An 18,277-nucleotide genomic window follows, 5' to 3' on the forward strand; every position below is an offset into this window, starting at 1 on the left:
GACCTCATGATCTGCCCACCTCAGCCTCCCAAAGCGCTGGGATTACAGGCACGAGCCACCGCGCCTGGCCCAACAACCCCCTTTTCTTACAGTGGTAACTTGAGTGTGTCTCTCCTTTGCACAACTAAAAGAGACAAGACTAAAAGGACCAGGCTTAGATATTGCCAGGGCTAAGTCATGCTAATGCTGATGTAAGGCAGAGAGTGAGATTAATCCTTGCAAAGGCCGAAGATTGGTCACATCCATGAGAAAAGGTCCTCTGTCCCCATGATTTATCTGCCGAGTAAGGTTCACTACAAGCAGTGATGGAAATTAAAGAGGCAGCTTTGGGACCTCCACACTGACCCAAAATGGAAATCATTTAGCAGCAAGCAAATGGCAATGTTGTCATAAAGATCAAATGAGATAATAATATGTGGGAACACTTTGTAAACCTTGGGCCATCTTTATAAATATGCAGTTGTACTATTATTGTTATCATTATTCATTTGCATTGTCTGGGCATTTCATTTTCCTGTTTATAAGGTGCCCAGGTGAACTGGATATAAGTCAGAGGAGAAGGAAGATGTGAATATTTATTAAACATCCCTGCGAAGCCTTGAACCCTGCACCGGCTCTTCGAAGTAAGAAGCATTATCTCTGTTTTACAGATGAGAAAACTGAGGTTTGATAACTTGCCCCAAATCCTATAACAAATAGAGGCGGAGTTTGGATTCAAATTCTGTCTGAATCTAAAACCCTTTTTCTGTCTTACCATATTTCCTGGAATCTGCCCAGGCAGCCCTCATTTCTTCCTCATTCCCTGTCTGAGTTTGGCAGGATGAATCTCATATTTACAGTCTTTCTCAGGATTTCTCTTTTCTTAGTCCGAGACTACTGATGGACTAAAACAGAGTCTATGTAAGAATATCTTTGGGAAGACTGGGAACCTTCCGAGCTTTAATCTGTGAATTTTAATCCAGGAATCAGGAAAGCCAGGGGGCGTGTCTATGCCTAGGTTGACTTGTCAGTTGGGTTGTCCCATCTCCAGGGGCCCTGTATGGACTGGAGGAGAGTACATTTCACAAGGGGCCCCAAGATTCGGGCAACACCTCCACCTGCTTTAGGTAAACCATTTAATCTGACTGAAACATGGAACTATGCGTACCTGTCTTTGCATATCCAACAGGGGCTAAGATCCGGTGAGACACCGTGCTGTTTCTTGATACGATCAGATGAGGCAACAGATGGGAAAACAGTCTGAAAACTGCAAAGCATTTTCTTTTTTCCAGCACGAATGTAAACTGGAATTTGTTTTCATTGTTATCATTCCCTTTCAGCAGAGCCCTCTCCCAGGGAAAGCCCTTACAGTAGGGGCTCCTAATAATGACTGAGGTTTGAGAACAGCCAGAAGACAAGCAACATGAAGCCTTTTAAAGCAAACCAGAGGAAGTCCAGTCTCTATTTATTTTATGAAGTTAGCGGCTGGATATGTTAAGCTAATGTTTTCTTAATTGTGGCAGTACAAGAAAACAATAGGGCAAGGGTTGCTGGGGATGGCGGGGGGCGGGTATCAGGCTTCTATCCCCCGGCCCCCCACCACCAAATCCCCAGAGAAAGACAGGAAAAAATTAAAGACAGGCCTTTTCTTTTCGTGGTCACATGTCTGCTCTGCTGCTGTAATAAGAACCTGCGCCAATTAGAAACGTTTTACCTCCTCCTCCCTGCCCCTCCCCGGGCACATTTCAGAGTAGGCCGGGTTGTGGACGCCAGGAGTTTGCCAAACACAGCTAACACTGGTGTGTGAGCGGCTGAAGGGGACTCTTTCCACTCCAATCTCCCTCCCTCCCAGCCTGTTTTGATTTACCAGGACTTCCTCCTCCGGGCGAGGCGGGGGAAGGACGCCGCCGAGCGCCTGGAGTTGTGCGCGTGTGCGTGTGCTAGTGCGAGTGTGAAGTGCAGCGCTGGAGTGCAACATGCTGTAATGGGAGGAAACCGAGCGGCGTCGGAGCGCCCTGGACCGCCGCGGCCGTTCTGAGCGCAGTGGCGCTGAGCAGCCCCTCCCGGAGCCGGTGTGACCTGTCCCTTCAGGTGCGTGGCCGTCGGCCCGTCGGGGAGCGCAGCTCGGGCATGCGGGTGCCGAGAGTGGGCGACGGGGCCCGGGAGGCGGGGGACGGCGGGTGCGCCGCGTTCCGCGGGTGAGCGGGTGTGGACGGCGATCCGGCGCGGGCGGGTGGTGCACCCTTCCCTGGCTGCTCGGCAAGCCGGGGGAAGCGGAGGGCGGCGTGGGTGCCGCAGGTTCGGTTAAACTCCGGGCACTTGGCGGGCTGTGTGTGGCGGGAAGGGCAGCAGGTCTTCGGGACGGGTCTGGTTGGACTGTGAACATCGGCGTCCCGTGCGCTGTCCCCCGGGAGCGGGGGCCTACTGTGCGCGCGTGGGGAGCGCGGCGGGCATCTGGGCGCGCACAAAATGTGCGTTTGTGTTTGTACATTTGCACGGAGCTGTGTCCCCTGGCGGGGCCTCGGGGGCCGGGGGCGTGCGAGATGCCGTGTCCACAGCAGTGTGCGCCATGTCCACGCGCCCTGCCCGCTGGCGCCTCTCGGGAGCGCCCGCCCCGGCAAACCTCACTGCCCCAGCGCGCCGGCATCGGCCGGGGAGGTGCGAGCTGGCACCGGGCGCGCAGCTGGCGGGGGAGGGAAAGCGGCCGCTCCCGGCCGCGGGAGGCCCCGCCCCTGTCTCCCTCCCGGCTCACCTGGGCTCAGCCCCCACCTGCTCCGTGGGGGGCGTGACCGAGGGCGTGGCCTGGCTGGCCTGGCGGAGCCCTGCTCAGGGTGGGCGGTGCCTCATTCCAGGGATTCCTCGCGCTCTCGCTCTCGCTCTCGCTTCTGCCTGCCCGGCCCGCGCGTGCGTGTGCGTGTGCGTGTTTGGCGGGGGCCCGTGCGGGGGCTCGGGCGCGAGCGCGCCTGTGCGTCTGCGCGCCCTCGGGGTGCGCCCCGCGTGCCCAGGTCCCGTCCCCGCCCCTGGGTCCCCCGCAGGGCCAGGCCGGCCCGAGGCGGGCGCGCCCAGAGCCGCAGGGCGGTGAGTGCGGTTGACCCGGTCGGCGGGGCGGGACCCGGGCTGGGCGAGGGCTGGCCTGAGGGGGCCCTTGGGGTGGGCTGTCGGAGCAGAACCGGGATGCCCTGCGGGAGGGAAGAGGTGGCGGGTCCTCGCCGGGCCGCTCGGGAGGCGCCGATGGGAGCGGAAGAGCCTAGGCTCCCGGAGGACGTCCTGGGAGTCGGAGGCGCCGGGCGGGCGAGGAGGCCCGCGCCCGGCATCCCCGCGGTCCCCGCTGGCCTCAGGGAAGGCTGTGATGTGGACTGCGGGAAGGCGCATCGTCCTCTTCGTGTGCTCCCTGCCCCCTACCCAAAACAGGACTGCACACTCTCCCTGCACCACCCAGTGCAGGCCTCGCCGAAGAGCACAGGGCTGTTCGCTTTTTGTTTTGCTTGAAGTCTGCTTTGATTCCTCACCCTGAGACATTTAACTGTCTTAGGTTATGAAGACAGTGCTTGCTAGGGCTAATAGTATTTATGTACGTTGCTGGCATGTGTTCATCTGTTTAAGTTAGATGATTAAAAAATCGGTTTCACTTTGATCGTTGGTGCTGTATGTTTAGTAGTTGTAGTCCCTTCTCTGTGATTAATAAGAACCAGCAGCCTGGCGCGGGAGGGTAAGGGTGTTGGGGAAGTGGAGGCGGCTCTACTGGGATTTATCAACAGCTGGTTGCCCCTCTATTTGAAAGGCACTGTCTCCCAGTTTGTGGAGTTTTACTATCTTGTTCTATGCCCAAGCCTACCTCGACTCAGAAGGAGTCTGGCAGTTGTTTCCTCTAAATAGTCAAAGACAAAAAAAAAAAAAAATATTAATTTGCCTATTAAGATTTGAAGGTCAGTTTTGCATACCGTGTTAGCATACCAAACTTTTAACTCTTTCTCTTCTCGCTGAGTCCACGGACTTGTACTGTTCATTGTTTCCTGCTTGCATCTAATGAAGAGTCTGCGCATGACTGGGAGGGGAGTAGAGTGGGCAGTTTAAGGAGACCTTTGGGGTTGGAGCAGTAAGGCTGTCCCTGTGGTGTGATCTTGGGACAAGTTATTTATTATCTCTAAGTCCCAATGCTCTCAATTTAAATAAAGGCTTTAGAAATACTTGATTCAGAAGTTTCTTGTCTTACACTCAAGACAGTTTTGAATTTTTTCTTGTATTTCCTGTTACATCTGGCCTGAGAAGTCATCTCTCCCACGGTGGAAATGATGTAAACCCTTCAATTCGTTGTTTAACTTTGGCAAAATTTTAATCCCAGGCTAATTTCCCCTGCCACCGTTTTTTCACACTTCTGGGCAGCCTGCCTTTGCTTTCCATTTGGAAGGGAATGCTAACTAATTTTTATGTTGACCAAAACAATACAATTAAGAAGATAATTCTGCTATAAATAACTATGAACTACATTCCAAAACTGTGAATGTTGTAGTAAAAACAGCTCTGGGTTATTATTTCTGGAGACTTGAGTTCTAGTCCTATCAATGTCACCCACTAGCTTTATGACCAGAAATAAGTCACTCGTACTCAAACTTTGTGTTTTATTTTCCTTTGTAAAAGGGTGATAATATCAATTCCAATACATCACAGAGTTTCGGGAATTACAGAGAATAATGTGCTTTCAAAGTATTTTGTGTTATTTATAAAAACTCTTTGAAGCTTTGAAAGACCTACATAAACACAGTCGTTACTGCTATCCCCCAACTGATTTAAAATTATGACTTTATCTGAAGATTTTAACACTTCTTACAGACATAATTATGTAAAAACTTTCACTTTTAAATATTCTGGGCGGGCACAGTGTCTCACATTTGTAATCCCAGCACTTTGGAAGGCTGAGGTAAGAGGATCGCTTGAGGCCAGGAGTTCCAGACCAGCCTGGACAACAAAGAGACTCCAGGCTCCCAACTGTACCAAAAAAAAAAAAAAAGAAAAAAAAAAATAAATAAATAAATTCTGCAGTGGGAAATTCCTTTTAACCCCTTATGGAGGCAGCCTTGTTACCAGTCTCTGGTAGTTGCCAAAACAAATCCAAAGGGAGATTTTATTTCGTGTCTCTTCTAGGTATCTCTCTTGGAGAGTTTTGCTGTGCAGCTTTTAATTTGCCTTAGTAAAATAATGAGTAGGTTAACAATAAAAGTTGTTTTGTAACTTTGAACATGACTTAACAAAAGTACTAAAAGTTGTAAGTTCAGGAGGGAAAAATCAAATACACGGGAAAATTTTAATGTCACTGAAATTGTGACAGTGTGGTGATTTTAACATACCAATGTGTCTGCTTATTGCCTGTGTGAGATGACCTGTTGCAGCTATGAGAACCTGGTGAAAGAGAAAGTTTTTTGTTTGTGTGCATGAAGAAATTTCGTGGAGGTATGTTAACTGAGGCTCATTTGTGCTTCTTTCAGGGAGCTCATCTAAAGCTAAGGAAGCTACAGGTGGGTGTTTAATAGAACAGTAAAGTGAATGCTGCTAATCTGTAGCATTTAGGATCTCTCCACATTAACCCCCCCCCCCCCCGCCAAAAAGAAACCTAATACTGTAAGAACTAGATTGCAAATTTATTTTATTTTATTATTTTTTTATTATTTTTATTTTTATTTTTTTTGAGATGGAGTCTTACTCTGTCCCCCAGGCTGGAGTGCAGTGGCTCGATCTCGGCTCTGCAAGTGATTCTCAAGTGATTCTGCAAGTGATTCTGTTTCAAGTGATTCTCCTGCCTCAGCCTCCCGAGTAGCTGGGACTACAGGCCTGCACCCCAACACCTGGCTAATTTTTGTATTTTTAGTAGATACAGGGTTTCACCCCTGTTGGCCAGGCTGGTCTCAAACTCTTGACCTCAGGTGATCCACTTGCCTTGGCCTCCCAAAGTGCTGGGGTTACAGGTGTGAGCCACCGCACCCTGCCCATTTTTGTGCTTTTTGTTGGGGATTTTGCTGTTTATAGTGGCCCCCAAGTATGGTCCTAAATTGCTGTCTAATATTCCTCAGCCAAGAAGGCTGTGATGAGCCTCATGGAGAAAATATATATGTTAGATGAGCTTCATTCAGGCTTGAGTTACGGTGCTGTTGGCCTTGAGTTCAACATTAATTAATCAACAATAGGTATTAAATAAGGTGTCTTTAAACAGAAACATACATAAAACAAGGTTGTGTTTTGATCAGTTTGCAAAAATGTGACCAGAAGCTGGAAGGAATCTCACTTTTAGTTCCCCTAGGAATGGTGGTTCAATATTCACTAATTCAGTGTTCGCAGAGATTTTATAGAACACAGCTACTATGAATAACAAGAACTAGGTCAGGCACAGTGGCTCACACCTGTGATCCCAGCACTTTGGGAGGCCGAGGCAGGTGGATCACCTGAGGTCAGGAGTTTGAGACCAGCCTACCCAACATGGTGAAACCCTGTCTCTACTGAAAATACAAAAATTAGCCGGGCATGGTGGCAGGCACCTGTAATCCCAGCTACTGGGGAGGCTGGGTCGGGAGAATGGCTTGAACCCGAAAAGTGGAGGTTGCAGTGAGCTGAGATTGCACCATTGCACCCCAGCCTGGGTGACAGATCAAGGCTCTGTCTCAAAGAAAAAAAAGGACTGATAATATTTACTGACAGTGATAACTACAGTGCTACAGTGCTACCTAATGTTGCATTGTGGCATGAATTAGATGTCTTTATGTAGACTTTAATAGGCTGAGAGCTGAGATTTGATTTTGGAACAATGGAGAGTTAGACCTGGGCTGTTCTGGGAAGCTTGCTAACTTGGGCTGTGATGCAAATTCATCTTTTATTCTTGGGAGTAATAGGTCCCTAAGAATATGTGTCACTTTAGCACTTGTGAATAGGAAATACTAACTATTCAAATAAATATTCAAATTTTAAGTATTCAAATAAAATAAATGCAAGAGCAGGCTTATCCAGAGTGAACTAAAAATGCCAAAGAGTTTCTGTTATTTCATATGCCTTGCTGTATAAGGCTGAGGTCTTGAATATGAAGAGAGAGAGATTCATAATATCCTAAAATGAGAAAGGAAAGCATGGTTCATCGTTTTCTTTTTTTGTATTTTTATTTATTTATTTTATTTTATTTTTTGTATTTTTAGTAGAAATGGGATTTCACCGTGTAGGCCAGGCTGGTCTTGAACCTCTGGCCTCAAGTGATCCACCTGGCTTGGCCTCCCAAAGTGCTGGGATTGCAAGTGTGAGCCACCGTGCCTGGCCTCATTTTTATTTGGGCTGACAACAATGTTGAAAAATGTTGGGAATTGGTGGTCTGCTCAGAAAGTTCAGACTGATTTTTATTCGTCCCCCTTACATAGAGTGGTTTCAGTGTGGGCCCACCATATAGTCACTTTCCATGGGACAGTTTAGGGAGATGGGTGGACTTCAGCCAGCAGTAAGAATTTTGCACCAGCATCAGGCAGCATTGCATAGGACCATGAAATGTGTTGTAATGTAAGTTGGGTTTTGCAGCCCAGAGCCTGTATAGATGTCCCTCACTGGGTACATGATCAACTTCCATGCAGTCTGTGCATTTGCATAGTTTACACTGATATCAAACTGTATTGCAATAACTGAGGATTTTTGTCACTGTGTGGTGGCACTATCTGCTAGCTCCCGTTGCCAGGGTAGTGGTGATGACTAAATATCGTACCCCTGCCCTCCTGCAGGGCTGAGAAGTCCCATAGACTCAAGCCCTGAGCCATGTTAGCATCAGGAAACCTCGAGTGGTTGAGCAGAGCATTCATTCAGGGTTTCCATCCAGAGTGTTAGCCCTTTATTTGGTCTGAGTTAATGGGGGTCTCACTTTCTATTGAGGTCATGGGAGGGGGAGGCACCTAAGGTTACCTGTTCCTGCTATACAGCCTCCAGCCTACATTGGAGGGTAAGAGATTGATGGCTGCCTAGCCTGTAGACTTGCCTCCTGCAGAGGTTTCACAGGAGGGCTGCTAAGCCCTATGGAAAGGGTGTGATCTGGGTCTCACACTTGAGGTTGGCAGGTACCTGAAAAAATCTTAATTAGGGATTTTATGCAGATACATATATTTTATGTATATATACACACACACAGTTCTTAGGTAGTAGACATAGAACATGCAGATTTATTGTTCAAATATTAGAACGTTTGTCCTTCTAATGAACGTTCAGGAGTGATCATGTGTAGAAGTAAGGAATTTGATGCGAGCAGAAGCAGCCGAGTTCTTCTGGCATTGATGCTTCAACTTACAGCAGCGTGAGTCAGTTATACCTGCTTGGGACATGCCTCGATGAGGAAAGCTGGAATAGCAAAGGATCCGTCTGTTCATGCTCTTTCTTTGATAATATGACTAGTGAGAGAATATTTTGAATAAGGGCTGGCTTCTATTTAGAAAGGTAACATACAATTTAAGGTTGTGAATTTCAAGCACCAAGGTGAAATTCTAAAAAATGTTCTCACTGAACCTTAACAGTTAGCCATTGGAGCTTGACCGCAGGTCTTCCTGAGCATGGCGAAGTCGACATCATCCTTCCTGCTACTGTACCTATTCTTGGATCCCAGAGTCCTCAGGGCTTTTGCTTGACTCCTCCATAGCTGTGGCCCCAGAAACCGCTATGTCTTGGCAGTTTGTTGCCGGTGTCGTTGTTGGCCACAGTCTCAGCATCATTTGACCTGGTGTGACAGTCTTCTTTTCTTACCTGCCTTGGTTACTATTAATGTGACTCCATGCCTACCTCTGTTAGAAGAATGTCAAATATACCATAGTTTGCGTGTTCCGGAGAGGTGAGGGCTTGCTTCCCCCTTGCTCGCTGTTGAAACGGTCACATTATTGCCTGATAGGTATCTCAAGGTGTAGGGAAAAGAGCACAGGGCTAGAAGTCATGGTTGCCAATGCAAGGTTTGCTTTGATCTAGGCTAAATAATTGTGCTTGTCACTAAAACCTCTTTAGCATGATCAACTTAAGAATAGTAAAAATAGCATTGGAGGGAGAATTGAGAGACTTGAATTCTAGTCTTAGTTGCTTCAGGAAGTCACTTACATTCTTGGTGCCTCAGTTTTTCTTTTTTTTTTAATCTGTAGAAGAAAAATAATAATCATATTTGGCCATTTGGCCCAAGTAATAATTTGATTGTGAGAATCCAATGAGGTCATTTATGTGAGTGTATTTTGAAAATATGTAGGCTATACACCTGGAAGATGGTGGCGGTAGACTAAAAAAATTTGTTTTTCTCTTTAGTTTATAAGGCATTTTCAGTTATATCGTTTAATCCACATGATAAGCTTGTGATCATCTGAAGTTAGTTAGGCAGTGTTTTTTACTGTTTTCTTTAAGGAGGAAACTAGGGCCTGGAGAAGGTAAATGACTGGCCCACACACTTAGTGTTGGACATCTAGGGCAAATCCCAGAGCAAAATAGGCTTTCAGGGATTGTTGACTGAATGAGTGAAAGATTTAAAGTAGGGCTCAAACTTGGGCTCTCTGATGCTAAAGTCCTGGCTCCGTTGACTTAACAGATGGTAAAGTGCGAGAAGAAAAAAGGATGACTCAAATGAGAGATATTTTTAGCAAGAAGAGCAGAGAGGGATGGTCTGAGAATGGGATGTTAACAGGAAGAATATGTGCTGCACGAAGTTGGTGGAGCATCACTGGACACCCTGGGGAGGAGAAAGAGGTGGAGGATTTAAAACTGTGAAACTGTGCTTGCATGTCGCCACCAGAATCTGGTGACATTTGATCTGGTTCTCATTTCAGTTTTCCTTCTCACTGAGCCAGACAGCCAGCGTATCACCCAGTGTCATCCGTATTTGGTGTATGGTGCTCAAGGGCAGGGAGTGTACTTTTCCTTTTTTGTAACGTCTAAATACAGTGTTTTAATAGAGGAGATACCCAATACATACCTCTAAATTCTTTTTTTTTTTTTTTTTTTTTTTGAGACAGGGTCTCCCTCTGTCACCCAGGCTGGAGTACAGTGGCGTGATCTCAGCTCATTGCAGCTTCAACTTCCCAGGCTCAAGCCATCCTTCTGCCTCAGCCTCCCAAGTAGCTGGGACTACAGGCGTATGCCACCATACCTGGCTAATTTTTTTTTTTTTTTTTTTTTTTTTGAGACGGAGTCTTGCTCTGCCTCCCAGGCTAGAGTGCAGTGGCGCGATCTCGGCTCACTGCCAACTCCGCCTCCCGGGTTCACGCCATTCTCCTGCCTCAGCCTCTGGAGTAGCTGGGACTACCAGGCGCCCGCCACCACGCCTGGCTAATTTTTTTGTATTTTTAGTAGAGATAGAGTTTCACTGTGTTAGCCAGGATGGTCTTGATCTCCTGACCTCGTGATCCGCCCGCCTCGGCCTCTCAAAGTGTTTGGATTACAGGCGCGAGCCAATGCGCCTGGTCTATTTTTTTTTTTTTTGGATACAGAGTCTTGCTCTGTCACCCAGGCTGGGGTGCAGTGGCGCGATCTCAGCTCACTGCAAGCTCTGCCTCCCGGGTTCATGTGATTCTCCTGCCTCAGCCTCCCGAGTAGCTGGGACTACAGGCGCCTGCCACCAGGACCGGCTAATTTTTTGTACTGTAAGTTGAGATGGGATTTCACTATGTTAGCCAGGATGGTCTTCATCTCCTGACCTTGTGATCTGCCCGCCTCAGCCTCCCAAAATGTTGGGATTACAGGCGTGAGCCACCACGCCCGGCCAATTTTTGTATTTTTTATTGGGACGAGGTTTTGCCATGTTGCCCAGGCTGGTCTCAAACTCCTGGGCTCAGGTAATCTGCCCACCTCAGCCTCCCAAAGTGCTGGAATTACAGGCATGAACCATTGTGCCTGGCCACCTCTAAATTCTTTTTTTTTTTTTTTTTTTTTTTTTTTGNTTTTTTTTTTTTTGAGATGGAGTCTCACTCTGTTGCTCAGGCTGAGTACAATGGTGCGATCTCAGCTTACTGCAACTTCCACCTCCCGGGTTTAAGTGATTCTCCTGCCTCAGCCTCCTGAGTAGCTGGGATTACAGGTGCTCACCACCACACCCAGCTAATTTTTGTATTTTTAGTGGAGACGGGGTTTTACCACGTTGGCCAGGCTGGTTTCGAACTCCTGACCTCAAGTGATCTGCCTGCCTCGGCCTTCCAAAGTACTGGGATTATAGGCATGAGCCATGGTGCCCGGCCACATCTCTAAATTCTTGATGGCCAAGAAGTACACCCCATGCCATGGTGTGATAGTTCATACTTTTGGGTTTGTCCTACCATTGTATATTATTAGCTGAGACCAAGTTGGTTTTAGCTCAGGGAGTGGTCCTGGGGAGGCCAGAGTTTGGGCTCATGATGTAACAGGGCCAACAAAAATTAGGGTATTTTATTGTGTGCATCTGGAAGTTGGAGAGGCCATCAGGTGTTTCAGGATAGTGATATCTGTCTGTTTCTGACTTTTGACCCTTTACTGTGTGTGGCAGGAACACTGGACAATTTGAATGTGATTCCTCCCATGCTCACCCCCCTGGCCTCCACATCTAGAAAAGGTAGTTGCTCCATGTTCTCATACTCTTACCTAAAGTATATCATATCTAGCCACTGCCATGGGACAGACATGGAGTGAACATGCCTGGTGCTGTAGCTTTTATTGTGCAAATCTTCTTGGAAAACTTCCATAACATATCTTAGGAGTTGTGTTCCCTTGCTTGAAAAGCAATATAATCTAATATACCCCACAGTGCTGTTCCCAAGTGATCTGATTTGGATGTTTGTCCCCTCCAAATGTTACGTGGAAATGTGATCCTCAGTGTTGGAGGTGGGTCCTGGCGGGAGAGGTTGGATCATGGGAGTGATCCCTCATGAATGGTTTAGTGCCATCCCCTTGGTGATGGCTGAGTTCTCTGGTAGTTCGTGGGAGATCTGGTTGTTTAAAAGAATGTGGCACCTTCTTTCCTCTCTTGCTTCTGCCCTTGCCATGTGATGTGCTGGCTTCTGCTGTGCCTTCCATTATGATTGGAAGCTTCCTGAGGTCTCACCAGTAACTGAGCAGATGCTGGCACCATGCTTATACAGTCTACTGTTAGCCAGTTAACTTTTCTTATAAATTACCCAGCTTCAGGTATTACTTTATAGTGACACAAAACGGACTAACATACCAAGATAGGTACTTGTGTCCCCTTGTTGACTAAAAAGGGACAGTTCTTTGTGGAAGGCCAAAAAATGGCTGTCAGATTTATAGCTGAGCTTGCCATTAGCACTGAATGCCCCCAAGTGTTTGTAGCTTTAAAATTGATACCTCTTCTTCCCTAATTCTCAACCTTTAGCTATTTGGAAGAACATATTAATTGAAGCTAAGGGAGTGTGAGGAAAGGCATGTGGACTGGCAGAGAAAATATGTGACCATTACCTGAAAAAAAAAATCCACAACAAAATATATGTCTATTCATGATGAATTATGTTCACGTTTGACAACCATGAAAAAGGTGAATGGATAGACCAGAAACTGGTTTGCAGTGCAGTGGAGCACTGTTTTTTTTTTTTTTTTTTTTCCAAAGACAGAGTCTCGCACTGTTGCCCGGGCTAGAGTGCAATGGTGCGATCTCAGCTCACTGCGCCCTCCGCCTCTCAGGTTCAAGCGTTCTTCTGCCTCAGCCTCCTGAGTAGCTGGGATTACAGGTACCCAACACCATGCTTGGCTAATTTCTTGTATTTTTAGAAGAGATGGGGTTTCACTAGGTTGGCCAGGCTGGTCTTGAACTCCTGACCTTGTGATCTGCCCGCCTTGGCCTCCCAAAGTGCTGGGATTACAGGCATGAGCCACTGCACCTGGCCCTCTGTATCTTTTTCTAGAGCCACACTCCTCTCACTTAAATGGTGTTATGTTCCAGGTGTCAGCATTTCAATGGATGATGATTATTTTTTTTTCCTGAGATGGAATCTCACTCTGTTGCCCAGGCTGGAGTGTGCTATCCCAATCTTGGCTCACTGCAACCTCCGCCTCCCAGGTTCAAGCAGTTCTCCTGCCTCAGCCTCCTGAGTAGCTGGGATTACCGGTGCCATCACCACCATACCTGGCTAATTTTTGTATTTTTAGTAGAGACTGGGTTTCACCATGTTGTTGAGGCTGGTCTCAAACCCCCGACCTCAAGTGATCCGCCTGCCTTGGCCTCCCAAAGTGCTGGGATTACAAGTGTGAGCCACCATGCCTGGTCCTCAATGGATTATTTTTGGTTATCACTATATCCTAATGCAAAAACTACCACAGAAATAAGACATTATTGGGATAGACCTAGATTTGTTTTTCAGATGCAGCATAATTTTTTTTTGTGCAAGGTAGAATATAATTTATGGTTCATAAAGGAAATAAAATAAACTTGTCACCCCCCTGCTTAAAGCTTTTTGGGCCATTCCAGGACTTCTCACAGACTTAAAATAAAATCTCAGCATTGCAGGCCCTCCAGGCACACGTGACCTGGCCCCATGTTGCCCACCTCAGGTCTCCCTTTTGCTGACTTCAGGGCAGCCACCCTGGCTGCTCCCCACATCACCTGCCCAGCTTTTGTGTCTTGGTCTCAGCACAGTGCTGCTGTCTCCCACCTTCCCCCACCCTCCCTGCTCTTTCTGAGGCTAATTCCTCTCATTCTTTAGGTCTCAACTTCCTTTCATCTCTTCAGCGAAATCTTTCCAGATCACGCTAGCTAAAGTAGTGGACTGTGCCCTGTCATTTTCAGTACATTTACTGTCATTTGCGATTTATTTAATATATTTGCATATGTTTTGGCAAATAATTATTTTAATACCTATATTAAGGCCCATTCACTTCTCAGAAAACTGTATGAGGGAGGTAATATTAATATTCCCATTTTCCAGATGAGGAAGTAGACACACAGAGTTTGTAATTTCCCAGGGTCACATAGATTGGAAGTGGTTTACCTGGATTCATATTAATCCTGATGCTAATTTGATGCTGAAATAATCATGATGCTGATCTGCCTCTCAATGTGGTGTGATCCTCCAACTAATACTGTAGCCATGGTTTTTCCTCCCACATTATCAATATGTTTTATTGGGTTTATTTAGTGCTGTGGATAGGATGTATATAAGACATAAAATTCAGAAGATTTTTTGTTTGTTTTTTAGAAATGGGGTCTCACCCTGTCACTCAGGCTGGAGTGCAGTGGTGTGATCATAGCTCACTGCAGCATCGACCTCCTGGCTTCAAGGCAGCCTCCCACCTCAGCCTCCTGAGTAGCTGGGACTATAGGTGTACGTATGTCTCTGTGCCCGGCTAATTTTTTAATCTTTTGTAGAAATGATTAAATTTCTAAATTTCTCTGTTGCTCAGGCTGGTCTGGAACTCCTGGGCTCAGGTGACCCTCCTGCCTTGGCCTCTTAAAGCACTGGGATTACGGGGCTGAGCTACCACACCCGCCTGGAAGACCTTTTTTTTTTTTTTTTTAATAACTGTTATCTTCCACCTTTGCTTTGTTCTTCTGTGGCTAGATAACGCTTGGTCTCCGTCCCTCATTTCCCATCTGTATTGTCCTTATCTCACACCTGCTTCCTACAGAAGCCTCACTAAACTGATCCACCTCCAGTAACTTCTGGAGTCACCCTCTCCAGTCAAACCATTCTACACAGAACTTCTTTTTCTTCTTCTTCTTCTTTTTTTTTTTTTTTTTTTGAGGCAGGATCTGGCTCTGTTGCCCAGGCTGGAGTGCAGTGGTGCAGTTACGGCTCACTGCAGCCTCAACCCTCCATGCTCAAGTGATCCTCCCACCTCAGCTCCCTGAGTAACTGGGACCATAGGCCCATGCCACCACTTGCAGCTCATTTTTTATTTTTTAAATTTTTTTGTAGAAATAGGGTCTCACTATGTTGCCCAGGCTGGTCTCCAACTGCTGAGCTCAAGCAATTCTTCTGCTTCAGCCTCCTAAAGTGCTGGGACTATAGGCGTGAGCCACGTGCCTAGACTCATGGAACTTCTAAACTAAAATAGTGTGAACATCATGTCACGGGCCAGCTCAGGGACAGATGATGACAACTGCCTGTTACCTATGACATTAAGTATAAACCTGAAGGCCAGCTGTCAGCTCTTTCCTAAGGCCACCCGCATCAGGCTCACCTGAATTTAGCTTCTGCTGCTTCTTAATGTGGATTTTCACTTCTAACCAGGCAGGTCTGGCCACCTGTCCCAGGTGCTCATTCCTGCCCTTGTGCCTTTCCTCAGACTGTTGACTCAGGATGACTGCACTGGGGATAAGACAGGGTCCTTGTACCTAGGAAGTATACAGAAACACAGTGCGATCCAGGAAGGTAAGGGAGGCCAGAGAGGAGAGTGACTGCGGGCAACCAGGGAAGGAAACTTTCCAAGTGGCTTTTTGAAACACACACATATCCACAAACCACCCCCAAACAAAAAATAGATGTGTACAAGGCAAACACATCTCTTTTTATCACACAATACCCATTTTAGTTTTAAATCATATTTAGTCTTTGATTATCCTCTTTTTAATTTTGCCTGTCATTATCCTATCCTATAAACTTTAGTTTCCGAACAAGAGCATGACTCCTTGAAAGCCAAGATCTATCTTCTGTTTCTCCTTAACCTTTCTTGGGCACTTTGATGAGCTTAGAATAATTATAGAATAAACATTGGTTGATTTCATTAATAAGGTTGCAGCAGATGGCAGGTGCCTTGTGGATGAACGTTTAACACCCATTGTCTTATCCACCTACTTCGAATGTAATTTGCTTGGGGGTTTAGTAGGTTTAGGATTTCATAGCATCTGTATAAACCTAAATGTCTAATCTTCCCACTGTGCTAGAATTCTGGGTCTACCTTATGTCATTTGATGCTTTTTTGCTTTGATATTTTGTTTCTGTGCATACTTTATATAACCTAAGATGTGTATTAATCTATTTAGGTCTAGAATTTTGAAAGCATTGTCCTTTAACTTAATGGGGTAAAATTAATTTAGAGAATTATAAGTCTAAATGCTGTATTATTGCAGAGTAGGATGCTTATCAGCAGTTACTACCCCTAATCACAAGACCGGTTTTTTGTTTTTTGAGACGGAGTCTAGCTCTGTCACCCATGCTGGAGTGCAGTGGCGTGGTTTCGGCTCACTGCCAGCTCCGTCTCCTGGGTTCACGCCATTCTCCTGCCTCAGCCTCCCCAATAGCTGGGACTACAGGCATCTGCCACCACGCCTGGCTAATTTTTTGTATTTTTAGTAGAGACACGGTTTCACCGTGTTAGCCAGGATGGTCTCGACCAAATCACAAGATTTTAAACCCAGATCTTTCCTGAATAGGAAACTGGCTTCGGTGAAGAGAATATTACCTAGTTCTTGGGAGTTCAGCAAAATTTTTTCTGTCAATTCCAGACCCTTGTTGGTTTTCTCCATTGTTGAACAAGTTCACAAATCCTTCCTCTCAGGAGATGGTCTTTTCTGTTCTACAAAGATCAGGAATGTGAGCACTATTAGGTTTTCCCTCTTAGACCTCTGCTTTTACCCATTCTCCCTTCTCTGAAAAAGAAGACGTGTGCGTGGTTTAGGAGGTCGTTGCCTCCCCGCCACTCTTAGTCTTCCATGGCCCTCCCCTCCCCTCTCTGCCTGCCAAGCTCAGTGAGCTCCGCCTCTCCGTTTTCCTGCGTCCCCACGGCTCCCGTGCCCGTGCCCCTCGCTGCCCTCTGCGTGCCAGTCCACGGGTTTGGCTTTCCCGTTGTCCGCCCTGTGCTCAGCTTCCCGAGCTCTACCCCGTTCCATGTGGTGCCGCCAGGATAACTTGCCCAGAACGCATGGACGACTGAGCCGCTTTTCTGCTCAGACGGAGTTTTCAGTGGCTTCTTCGTGCATGTCAAGCCCGGGTCCCGTCAAAGCCCTCAGTCCTTCCACGATGTGGTCCCAGTCTAAATTCCCATCCTTGTCGCTTACTTTCTCTCCCCGTTTCACTCTTGTAGGCGATTTGGGCAGCATGTTGTTAAACCGATTCTGCTTCTGTTCTTCCCTTCTGGGGGAGGAACTTTCCTATTCGTTCTTCAAAGGCCCCGCTCAAGTTCTGTTTTCTTCACAAAGCCTTTCAGAATTCATCTGTATTTCTGTAGGACTTTGTTTCTTGCACTGTTTTGACGCTTGGCATATTTTGCCCTAACCCAATATTTCCCCAGGTTTCCCTGAGATGCGTTTCAGGTTAAAAATGGCTCATGACGTCTAGGAGGTTTCGCGTGTGCAGGCAGGGCTTTCTGTCCCCACAACGGGAGATTAAAGGCACGGGGAGGAAAACACGCTGCTTAGCTGGGTTTACTCCAGGCTTCCTCAACCTTATTTACCATAGAAAAACTTTTTTTTCTCACAGAATATGAACACCCAGTGCAGAATGCTTTGGAAGAATGCTGCCTTAAGCTAGATGTCTTGGTGGCCTGTCTCCCATGCAGATTGGAAGCTCCTGCTTATTTTTCCTGCCTGGAGCTTCTCCTAGATATTTAATGTTTAATTAATGAAGTCATATTGCATGATCAGGCATCGATGTTTCTTTTTTTCCTTTCCTTTTCTTTCCTTTCCTTTTTTTTTTTTTTTTTTTGACAGTTTCACTTTTGTTGCCCAGGCTGGAGTGCAATGGCTCAATCTTGTCTCACCGCAGCCTCTGCCTCCTGGGTTTTCCTGCCTCAGCCTCCGGATTAGCTGGGATTACAAGCGTGGGCCACCATGCCCGGTTAATTTTTTTTGTATTTTTAGTAGAGATGGGGTTTCTCCATGTTGTTCAGGCTGGTCTCGAACTCCTGACCTCAGGTGACCCTCCCGTCTCGGCCTCCCAAAGTGCTGGGATTACAGACGTGAGCCACCGCGCCCAGCCTAATTTTTTGTAATTTTAATAGAGATGGGGTTTCACCGTGTTTGCCAGGCTACTCTTGAACTCCTGACCTCAAGTGATCCGCCCGCCTTGGCCTCCCAAAGTGCTGGGATTACAGGCGTGAGCTACCTTGCATGGCAGATCAATGTTTCTTTGGAGGCCTGAGGTATGAATATTACAAAGAAAAGCTGGTCTGCCACATGTTGTGACCGGTGCATACGTAGTAGGTACTCCATAAGTGTTGAAGAATGCTGAATAAATTCCAAGTGTCTGTAAAGTGGTTCAGTTAAGGAGTTGTTTTTCTCAGTTGGTGAGCTAGTAGGGTGTGTGTGCCAGTAACCGTGTGTGTGTGTTTAAATAACCCAGAAAAGGGAAGCTGGGCAAAAGCATTCTGGTTTTCCAGGGCTTTCCTCCAACTTTAAATCTTTTGC

At 46.7% G+C, this 18,277-nt stretch overlaps 1 protein-coding gene across 2 annotated transcripts in view; it reads left to right on the plus strand.

The window, feature by feature from the left end:
* Positions 1 to 1,755: 1,755 nt before the first annotated feature.
* The window catches only part of VGLL4 (vestigial like family member 4), a 162,315-nt gene continuing 145,793 nt past the window's right edge, over positions 1,756 to 18,277 (plus strand). Inside the window, exon 1 of one of the 2 annotated variants that reach the window (XM_025374554.1) lies at positions 1,756 to 2,070. The gene's annotated coding sequence lies outside the window, so the exon portion shown is untranslated. Of the gene's footprint in view, positions 2,071 to 3,016; positions 3,058 to 18,277 lie in introns of those variants that run through there. The other variant, XM_025374559.1, reaches the window with a different exon arrangement.

Source organism: Theropithecus gelada, chromosome 2 (genome assembly GCF_003255815.1).
Source record: "Theropithecus gelada isolate Dixy chromosome 2, Tgel_1.0, whole genome shotgun sequence".
Lineage (NCBI taxonomy): Eukaryota > Metazoa > Chordata > Mammalia > Primates > Cercopithecidae > Theropithecus > Theropithecus gelada.